This window comes from Peromyscus leucopus, chromosome 8b (genome assembly GCF_004664715.2).
Source record: "Peromyscus leucopus breed LL Stock chromosome 8b, UCI_PerLeu_2.1, whole genome shotgun sequence".
Taxonomy (NCBI): Eukaryota; Metazoa; Chordata; class Mammalia; order Rodentia; family Cricetidae; genus Peromyscus; species Peromyscus leucopus.
Genome location: NC_051086.1, coordinates 82,870,438 through 82,881,534, shown reverse-complemented (window position 1 = coordinate 82,881,534; position 11,097 = coordinate 82,870,438).

Sequence of the window (11,097 nt, the reverse complement as noted above, 5' to 3'; positions counted from 1 at the left end):
GTAGCCCAAGCTGGTCTTGAACTTTGAATCCTCCTGCCTCAGCCTCTTAAGTGTTGGGATTACAACTATGACTCACCACCCCTGTTTATGCCTTTTACATCAGCATCTTATGTGTTTGTGACTTATGTGTTCAACTGTATGAATGTATGTATGTGCACGACCCAGTGTTCCCATTGGGTGTGTAGTTATAGCCCTCCACCTTATTCATGAGACAGTCTCTCAGCTGAACCAGAGCTCACCAAGCTAGCCAGCTTGCTCTGTCCCCTTCCCAGGGCTGGAATTACAGGTGGGCCACCATGCCCACCTGGTGATAACATGGTCTCTGGGGATTCCAGCTCCAGTCCTCAGGCTTGGATGGCAAGTGCTTTATCCTGGAGCCTCTCCCCAGCCCTGAATCTCCCTAAGTGGCATTCACTGAACTAACGCTTCACTGATCTCTTCCCCCTAAGTGAACGTGGGTTTCCCTCACAGCTGGACCTGCCCCACAGCTGTAAGTAAATGTCCAGGAGCGATGCTGGCTCCCTGGCCGGTTGGCTCCAGTCTCTGGCAAATAAAAAGTCTTTTCTAGGGCCTCACTTTCACATGATATTTAACTCCGGATCCTGAAAAAAAAAAAAAATACCATACCAAATTTGGACTTTATGTAAATGTTGGAAAAAACGTTAGGATTTGAGAGACAAGTTTTTAAAGACTTTCTACAAGGTTCAAGAGCTTTGGAAAATGAAACTAATTTGAACATTGGAATTCCCCTCAAAACAAACAAAAAAAAAGGGCTGGGGGGAAAGAGAGAAAGGAAAGGCTTTGGTGGGGAGAAGCCTCAGGGAGTGAAGTGCTTGTAGCACACACCTGAGGACCTGAACTGGGATCCCCAGCACCTAGCAGGTGCAAGGGTGCACATCTGTCACCCAGCATGGGAGGAGGGGACAAGCTGATCCAGAGGGCTCGCTGCCAGCTCGCCTCACCGGAACAGTGAGCTCTAGGTTCAGGAGTGATCCTGTCTCCAAAATAAGGTAAAGAGTGATAGAGGAAGGTACTCAATGTCTACAATGGTCTGTACACACACATACACACACACACACACACACACAGAGAGAGAGAGAGAGAGAGAGAGAGAGCGAGAGCGCAAAACTTTTTCTTTTGTTGAAACAAGGGAATTCACTGTTGGGAAGAGAAACAGTTAAGCCCCAAACTCCTGTCTGGGAAGTGCTTTGGCACAATTAGAATTAACTGCCATGCTGGTGTAAGATGGGCTCAGTGACCTGAGTCCAGTGTGGGTTGTTGGAAAAGAAAGAAGGCCTTTTAGTCCCGTGGACATACAAGAAACCAAGGTTTACGTGTTAAACCAAGGTTTGTGTGAATGACTTGGGAAATTGGGCAGGTCCTCCAAAAATGAACGACCTCAGACAGTATCTTAAAATACATGCTGTGATTCTTCCTCAGAAAGGAGTGAGGCCCTTGAATCCATCGCTCTGGAGAAGGAGGCACTGTGAACTAGATTTTGCAGGAATTTTTTTTTTAAATATTCGAAGAAAAAAAAGGGGCTCAAACAGATTTTCGATATAAACTAGTTGTTCAGCTAGCTGCGTCATCCTTGTGTTTTCCTCACAAGAGCATTGAGAGAAGTCGTGTCTAGACTTCACACTTGCATTAAGGGAAGACCTTCCTTTTCCCCATAGAGATACATGATAGGAACAGAGAAGCAATGACGTCCTCTTAAAAGTTGATAATACGAAGCCAGGTGATGGTAGCGCACGCCTTTAATCCCAGCACTTGAGAGGCAGAGGCAGGTGGATCTCTGTGAGTTTGAGGCCAGCCTGGTCTACAGAGGTAGTTCCAGGACAGCCAACACTGTTATACAAAGAAACCCTGTCTCAAAAAAAAAAAAAAAAAAAAAAAAAAGTTGGTAATATGGGGCTGGGCATGGTGGCACATGCCTTTAATCCTAGCACTCAGGAGGCAGAAGCAGTTGGATTTCTGTCAGTTCAAGGCCAGCCTGGTCTACATAATAAGTTCCAGGCTAGCCGAGACTACATAGAGAAACCCTATCCCCAAAAAGAAGAGAGAAATAAAAATGTAATAGGAGCTGCATATGGTTCCATAGCTAGAGTGATGACCTTAGACTCATGAAGGCCTGGGGTCTGTCTGCAGCGAGACCTGAGCCCAGAGTGGTTATGCATGCCTATAGTCCCAGCACTCGGGAGGCAGACCTGAAGACCTGAAGATCAGTAGTTGGAGGTTACCCTCAGCTCCATACTGAGTTCAAGGCCAGCCTGTGCTATATGAGATGTTGTCTACAACAAAACAAAGTACTTTGTAATTCAGGGCAAAGTGTGCACCTCAGTGACAAAGGATCCATGGTGGGGTTTGTTGACTAGCACTACAAAAAAGGTTGATCTTTATCTATTTGTAGCTTTTACCCGTCCCTGTCATGTGAAGAAAGGTCAAATGTAAAAGGTGAAACTGAAGGCAGATACTGCTGTGGCTGTGTTTGTTCACTTTTCTGTTGTTCTACATGAAGCCCCCAGCGCTGAGGTCCACGGATTGAACTAGTGGGCTCATTTTAACAACAGAATAAGTTCATCAAAAAAAAGTTCTCCTGGGAATGGAGAGATGGCACAGCACTTAAGAGCACCTGAGACCACCAGTTCCAGAGGACCTGGGTTTGGCTCCCAGCACCCACGTGGTGGCTCACACCATCTGTCTCACGCCAGTTCCAGGGGATCTGATGCCTTCTTTCTGGCTTCCACAGGCACCAGGCATGCAAGTGGTGTACAGACACACATGCAGGCAAAACACTCATACAAATAATAAAGATAAAAATTAGTTGCATTTGCAGGGAGAGTGTGTGAGACAAGAGTCTCATTATGTAACCCAGGTTGGCCTGGAATTCAAAATCCTCCTGCCTCAGCCTCCCAGATGTTAGAGTGACAAGTATAAGACACCATACCCTACAGATTAAGCCTCACATTATTCTTAGATTTAGAATTCCAAGGTTTTGTTGTCTTGATTTTCACATCTCAGTTTGGTTTGACTTTTTTTTTTTTTTTTAACCTGTATTATAGAAAACCTTTGAACAGGGTTGGAGAGATGGCTCAGCAGTTAAGAGTCCTTGCTGCACCATCATTAGGACTGGGGGTCCAGTCCCAGCACCCACATAACAGGCTGGGCCTGCCACACACCCATGACTATAACCCAAGGGAGACAGAGACAGTACTGCTGGGGCTTGCTGGTTTCCGGCCTAACCCAAGAAACACAAGCCACAGGGAGAGAGAGAGAGAGAGAGAGAGAGAGAGAGAGAGAGAGAGAGAGAGAGAGAGAGAGAGAGAGAGACCCTGCCTGCAAAGGAAAAATTCAGTGGAAGGTGATACAGGAGGCCACCCGGAGCCCGCCTCTGCCCTCGGTGTTTGCGGTGGGGAGCATTTATACAAATACATAGACACACACTCGCACAGACACACCAATAAAATACATCTTTGAAAAAGGAAAGAAAAATTTAAGAGAGGCTAGGATAATAAGCCACACATGCCACTTAGCTTTGAGAGTGTCTCCTGACTGAAGCTGGGCATGGTGATATGCTCTTGCCATCCCAGCACCTGGGAGGCTCAGGTAGGAGGGGTGCTGGGAGCTGAAGGCTAGCCTGGGCTACCTAATGAGTTCTAGCCCTGGCAGAGCTACACAGCAAGAGCCCATTTCAGAAAACTGACCAACCAAATTAAACAACGAAAACTCACTAGTTGACAGCCAATCTTGTTGCCCTCCTATCCGAATCTTTCCCTACTTCCGGTCTAGACTACCTTGAAGCAAATCCTAGACTTTGTATCATATAATTATCACAGACATTTTTCATTATATGTCTCTAAAAGACTACTTTTCTTAATTTAAAAAATTATTTTGAAAGAACTTTTCAATACCTGGAGTTTTAAATTTCTAATTCTCTTATAAACAGTTGTAAATGTAGAATCCATCCAGATCCTTCATTTTAGACAATGACACCAGGAATTAGAAGAGACATGACTGTCACATGTCAGTCATTTTGCTGTCCATCCCCAGAACTTAGTAGTGACTGAAGACAACATCTACTTTATTTGTCTTGGTCCATGAGAAGACTGAGTGGTTCTTTGGTCTGGGCAAGCTGGGCTGCCCCATGATCTCTGGTCAGTTGAGAACTTGGCTGGGAGCCAGATGACCAAATTTGGTGTCATGGGACTGGTGGTTGAGACCTTGGTTCTCATCTCTAGCAGGCTAGGTTATTTTGATCATGTTTGCATGTATGTATGTTTGTATATACGTACATACGTTCGTACGTATGCTTTTGTTGACTTTAGGGTTCCAGACACAGCAGAGCTGAGGCCCTGATGTATAGGCATCATGCAGGCCTCAGCCTGTACTATATGTTTTAAAAAGTCCAACTGGAGCTGGGGAGATATCTCAATGGGTAAAACATTTGGCTCACAGCACCTACATAAATGTGAGTCCTGCATTCAGGAGGCAGAGACTGGGGATCCTTGGAGAAAGTTGACTGGATGAATCTGTGAGCTCTGAGTTCAAGTGAGGGACTGCCTCTATATGAAAAACAAGGTGGAGTCCAGTTTTGGAAATCACCCACGGTCAACCTTGGCCCTGCACATGAATTCACCATCTTACCTAGGCTACACTCAAACTCATGACCCATCCTTAATGCTGGGATTGCCGGTGTTAGCCTCCGTACCCAGCTTTACCAACTCAGGTTATTGATTTGATTATGCTTTTTGTTTTGTTTTGTTTTTTGAGACAGGGTTTCTCTGTGTAGTTTTGGTTCCTGTCCTGGATCTCGCTCTGTAGACCAGGCTGGCCTCGGACTCACAGAGATCCACCTGCCTCTGCCTCCAAAGTGCTGGGATTAAAGGTGTGCGCCACCGCCGCCTGGCTTGATTATGCTTTTTTGAGAGAGTTTCACGTGGCTTGCCTTGGCCTTGAGCTCATTAAGTATCCGAGGATAACTTTGAACTCCTGAGCCTCTTGTTTCCATCTCCCAAGTACTGGGGTGACAGACCTGTGCCACCCAGCTGCTGACTGAGATTTTTTTTAAAAATTACCTTTTTATTTATTCATTGTGTGCATACGTGCGTACGTGCGTGCGTGCATGCGTGCGTGTCTGTCTATCTGTGTGTGTGTGTGTGTGTGTGTGTGAGAGAGAGGGGGGGGGCAGGGGACAGCTTGCAGGAGTCTGTTCACTCCAACATGGCTCTCAAAGACTGAACTCTTGACTATTGGGCTAGGCAGCAGGCACCTCTGTCTGCTGAGTCATCTCACCAGCCCTGAGATTTCCTTTTTTCCAGCTGTCTCTGTAGACTAGGTTGGCCTTGAACTCACAGAGGTCTGCCTCCCTCTGCTTCCCTGAGTGCTGGGATGAAAGGCCCGTGCCACCACACTGAGATTGGTTATTTTTAAAAAGATTTATTTTGCTTTCAGTTATGTGTGTACGTGTATCTGTCTGAATGTATGTCACTTGTGCGGGGGGGGGGCCTGCGGAAGCCAGAGGCACCATTTCCCCTGGAGCTGGGGTCATAGGTGGTTGTGAGCTGCCTGACACTGGTTCTAAGAGACAAATTCCCTAACTGCTGAGGCCCCTCTCTAGCTGAAATTTACTTATTTTTATTTTATGTGTATGTATGCATGTGTGTGCCTGATGCTGTCTGAATCAGAAGAGGATATCAGAGCCTCTGGAACTAGAATTACATATGGTTGTAAGATGCCATGGGGGTATTGGGAACTGAACCTGGGTCTTCTGCAAGGTCTTACTAAATCCTCAGTAAGTGATCTTAGCCACTGAGCCATCCCTCCAGCCCATCTGAGATTCTCAGCAGGAACCACTTTCAGCCTGTGATCTATCTGTCATTTTATAGTCGTCCAGTCACGTCCAAAGCCAACATTAGAGTTCGGCGCTATTTCCACAACCCTATAGTGCCTGAGAAGTATGAGCCTTAAAAGGTAAATCAACTCCCTGGCTCAGATGCCAGAAGAGTGATGTGCTTTGAGCCAAGAAAACAATTTCCCTATTAGGGTCACGGGCAGGCTGGGCGTCCAGTGACATTCTCTGGCAGTGTAGGGCTTATATCTAATGATGTTCTTGTGATTGTTTACAAAACCCAGCTCCAGATCATCAGTGAACTGGGTGTCAGGAAGGTCACTTGGCCTCTGAAACACAGGCTTCACTTCCTGAAAGCTGATCCTCGCTTTAGCACGGTCCTCAAGCAACCAAGATTTGTGCAGTCATGAACTCACAGAAGCTGAGCTTTCAGCCAGGCGTGGCAGCTTACGCCTTTGATCCCAGCACTCGGGACGCAGAAGCAGGTAGATCTCTGTGAGTTTTAGGTTAACCTGGTCTACATAGTGTATTCCAAGCCAGGTAAGAATATACAGCGAGGCCCTGTCTTAAAAAAAAAAAAAAAAGAATTTGAGTTGTCAGATGGATCACATGTCCATAATCTCAGCCAAAGTTCACAAAGCAAAAACAGAGGCTGGTGAGATGGCTCAGTGGATAAAAGGGCTTGCTGCAAGGATGGAGGACCTGGGTTTGATCCCTGGGACCCAATGGTAGAGAGAGCTGACTCCCACAGATTGCCCTGTGGCCTCTACGTGTGTACCGTGGTACATGTAAACACACACACACACACACACACACACACACACACACACAATCGGAGGATTCTATTGAATTCTATTGATGTGGAGAGCCCATCCCAATGTGGGTAGTGCCACCCCTGGGCTGGTGATTCTGGGTGGGATGCTCATCCCCCTTAGCCATCAAGGCTATGCAAATCCGTACAAGAAGCCACTCCATACCTACTAGGATGACTATAATCAAAGGCATGGATGGGTGTAAGCATTGGCAAGAATGGAAAGAAGACATAGCCCTAACACTCCACTGGGGAGGCTGTAAAATGGCGTGACTCTTTGGAAAACAGTTTGGTAGATCCTCAAAATATTTCTGTGACTGGCTAATGTTTATGTCGCCTTGACACTGGCTAGGGTCATCTGGGAAGAGCGAACCTCAATTGAGAACATGCCTCCATCAGACTGGCCAGTCTGTGGTGTCGTTTCTTAATTGATTGGTATAGGAGAGTCCAGTCCAGTGTGGGTGGTGCCACCCCTAGGCTGGTGGTCCTGAGTGGTATAAAAAAGTAGGCTGAGCAAGCCATGAGGAGCAAGCTAGTAATCAGCACTCTTCCATGGCATCAGTCCCTGCCTCCAGGTTCCTGCCTTGAGTTCCTGCCCTGACTTCCCTCAGTGACAGACTGTGACCTGAGAGTTGTAAGATGAAACAAACCCCTTCCTCCTCAAGTGGCTTTTGGTCATGGAGTTTTATCACAGCAATAGAAACCATAACCATGACAGTTAACCTATGTGGTAGCCACTTTAACCCCAGATGTGGTCCCAAGAGAAATGTAAACAGTCACACAAAAATTTGTGCATGAGTGTTCATAAGAGCATAATTTACAGTAGTCACAAAGTTCCAGGAACCAATCGTTTATGGATGGCTCGATAAGATACGGTGTATCCACACAATGGACTGCGTTCAGGATGGAAAGCGATGAAGGACTTAGAGATGCTGCTGCAGCATGCGTGGAAATGCAAAAGCGCTATGCAAAGTGCAAGAAGCCAGTTACGGAATGATTCAGCCTTATAACCCGACCACCAGGTCGTATTATTAGGAGAAGTCCAGAATATGCAAATCTCTAGGCGGCAGTGGAAACAGGATGCACAGCGGTGGAGAGAGCTTTGAGGCAGACAGAGTCACACTGTCATCACGGTTGCGCAACTCTGTATACTGAAAGATAGAGTGCAGTTGATAGTGTGTGAGTAATATGTCAGTAAGGTGACTTATAGAAAGAGAATTTGAAAACTGGGCTAACCTCCGTGGCAGAGTGCTTAGCATGTACAGGGTCCTGGGTCCAGTCTGTTCTCCTGCACTGGACCAGGATGGGGAGAAGAAGGGAAAGAGACGGGGAGGGGAAGAGAAAAGAAAGAGGAGGAGAAGGAGAGGAGAGGAAAACAGAGGAAAGTGGGGGAAGCAAACGGAGAAGGAAGGAGGAGGCATGATGGGGGGAGAGGAGGTATAATTCTTTTCCAGTCAACTTCTAGATCAGGGTTTCAGATCTCAAAGGGCAGAGACTGCTAATTCTGTCTCAACCAACCCCTGAATCCTCAGAATCTAACAGCTTGCTGAGTATGCGTAAGAGCTCAAAAGTCTGTAGCATGTAACAGAATTTACGGAGTGTTTGCTGTGTCATTTGTGTGACGGATACCATGAGTGATAAAATGATGTGCCAGGCATGGCAGTGCACGCCTTTAATCCCAGTACTTCAGAGGCAGCAGTAGGCAGATCTCTGTGAGTTCAAGGCCAGCCAGCCAGGGCTACATAGTGAGATCCTGTCTCAAACAAACAAAACAACCAAAAAGATCTACTTATGGAATGCAATTTAAGGTGCTCATAGCCAGGCTAGAGAAAAAAAAAAAAAAGGCAGATGTCCACATCATTAAACTGAGATGGGCAGTAATTCCTAAGAGGCATTGGCGTGGACCAGAAAGCATTTGCTTCTACCTGAGTGGGTCCAGGGACACTGGATGGAAGAGGAAGCATTGGTGCTAGGCTTTAAGGATGCTTTTAAAGGTACCTGGTTGTGCCAGATGTGGCCAGTCACGCCGCTAAAGCCTGAGGTAAGAAGGTTGCCACAAATTCAAAGCCAGCTGGGCTTCAAGAGCGAAACCCTGTCTCAAAACCCACAGCAGCACCAAACAACCACAATAAAAGTGGCCAGGACGTGAGGAACAGAACAGGATGCATGCCCGCTAGACGGGCCAGCACTTCAAGGAGGAAGCTGAGCGAGCGCTCACCCAGGTGTGGAGCTTTGCCGGGGCGGGGCAGGCACCTTTGTTGGAGCAACCCTCCTGCAAGGCACCAAGAGTGCAGAGGATGGCCCCGGCCTCACCAGGGAAGTCCGCTGGGTAGCCACAAAAGAAAAAACATGGCTGGCTGTGACCAGAGAAGAGACACAGGCAGGGAAGGGAGTTCTGCGGAGAGGGAACAGCACGTGTGGAGGGCACTGAGGCTCGGGGAGCCCATGAGAAGTCACAGCAAGATCTCTAACTGGTTTTTGGAAAATAGGAAGATGATGTAGTATTTTTCTCACGGCCGTGATGATATCTGACAAAGGTAACTTCAGGGAGGAAGGGTCAGTTTAAGAAGGGACACCATCCACTGCGGTGGGGAGGACACGGTGGCAGGAATAGGAGGGGACTGGTTACTTTATGTCCACGTAATGTAACACAGAGGGGAGAAAGGAAGTGGATCTGGGTCACCAAACCTCAAGGCCCCTCCCCCAGTGGCTCGCTTCTCCCAGTGAGGATCCACCCTCCCCCCCAAAGGTTTTCAGCCTTCCAAAGGAGTGCCACCAGGTGGGGACCAAGTATTTAAATAGGGGGATTTATGGTGGGCATTTCACATTCAACCCAGAATAGGAGGTTATGGGAGTGTGGCAATATGGGGAGCTGGGAATCGAGCAAGGGGCATGTCCTTATCCACCTTGTAATACAAAATGCATTGAGTCTGATCTCTGAGAGCACCCCAAATCTTAGCAACCCAAAGTCTAGGGCAGTCCCTCACCGTGAGCCCTCCCCATGTATGTTGGCATAGTAAACATTCCATTCCACATGGGAGGAACAGGATATCAAAGAAGCTCAGACTAGAAGCTGGGGCAATGGTTCAGTGGTTAAGAACACTTGCTCTTCTAGAGGACCTGACTTTGGTTTCCAGCACCCAGGTCATGGAGTTCATCACAGCAATAGAAATACCAAGACACCAAAGCGAGGCCAAATCCAGCAGGGAAACCACCACACCCTATAGTTCCATGTCCAGCATCCAGGGCTCTTGGTGGCATCTTCTGGGCTCCAGTGGGCTTGGCCGTCCATCCACCCTAACTCTGGTTTCTTCGTCTTAAGCACACATCCCCTCTGTCTTGGGCTGGCTCCACTCCATGTCAGCTGATTTCCTCAGCAGATGCTCCCATGGTCCTGGATCTCCAATTTTGTGGGATCTCTGTGCATCGTAGGTCTTTCATAGCGTCGTCACACAGTGACTTCACACGGTCTCCTTGGAGAAAATCCAGTACTGCCACATATCACCAGACTGCAGGGACTTTCCAGAACCTGGTACAAGTTCAGTGACCCTCTAATTCTTGCATTTTCATGCCTTGCAAATTCAGTTTCATGTGGATGGATGTTGGTGCTGCTAGCTCAAGCCGGAGGCTGCCCTCATTTACCACAGCTGCAGTGATCTCTGGGTGTCTGGGTTGAGGCTGAGAAAATGTTTCCCTAGGAGATTTTTTCAGAACAGGGATTCTTTAAACCCATTTTCCTTTCAAATGAATTTCTATGCCCTGGAGTCATGAATGGATGGGGTATTGCCCCCAAAGTCTTACTGCTTTAGTGTGGAGTGTACTTACTATTTTTTAATAATTATCTTTGCTTTGTCTGTAGTGCTTTGTTCACAGACTTCAAACTGGCCTACACTGCTCTCCAGGCCAGGCTTCACATTAAAAAAAACTTTCTACTCTGTCTTACTGTATGTCTGGCTAAGAGCAGTGAGCTGTAACCATACAATAGCTGGGTTCTATGCTGTCCTGAATTCCTTTTGCCAAGCAGCTTAGCCCAGTATTTTTGGGTTCAGTCTCACTCAGCCTTGAGGATGCAGGCTCAACAGGTTCTTTACCAGAATATAACATACATGACCTCTAGTCCAATTCCTGATAGACTACTTGTTCTCCTCGGAGACCTAATGAGATCAGTCCCTACTGTCAGCACCTGTGCACGTGTGTGTGTGTGTGTGTGTGTGTGTGTGTGTGTGTGTGTGCATGTGTGTATGTGCATGTGTGTATATCTGTGTGTGTGCATGTGTGTATATCTGTGTGTGTATGTGTATATCTGTGTGTATCTTTCTGTGTGTTGTGTGCATATGTGTATATCTGTGTGTGCAGGTGTGTATATCTGTGTGTGTATCTTTCTGTGTGTTGTGTGCATATGTGTATATGTGTGTGTGTGTGTGTGTGTGTGTATGTG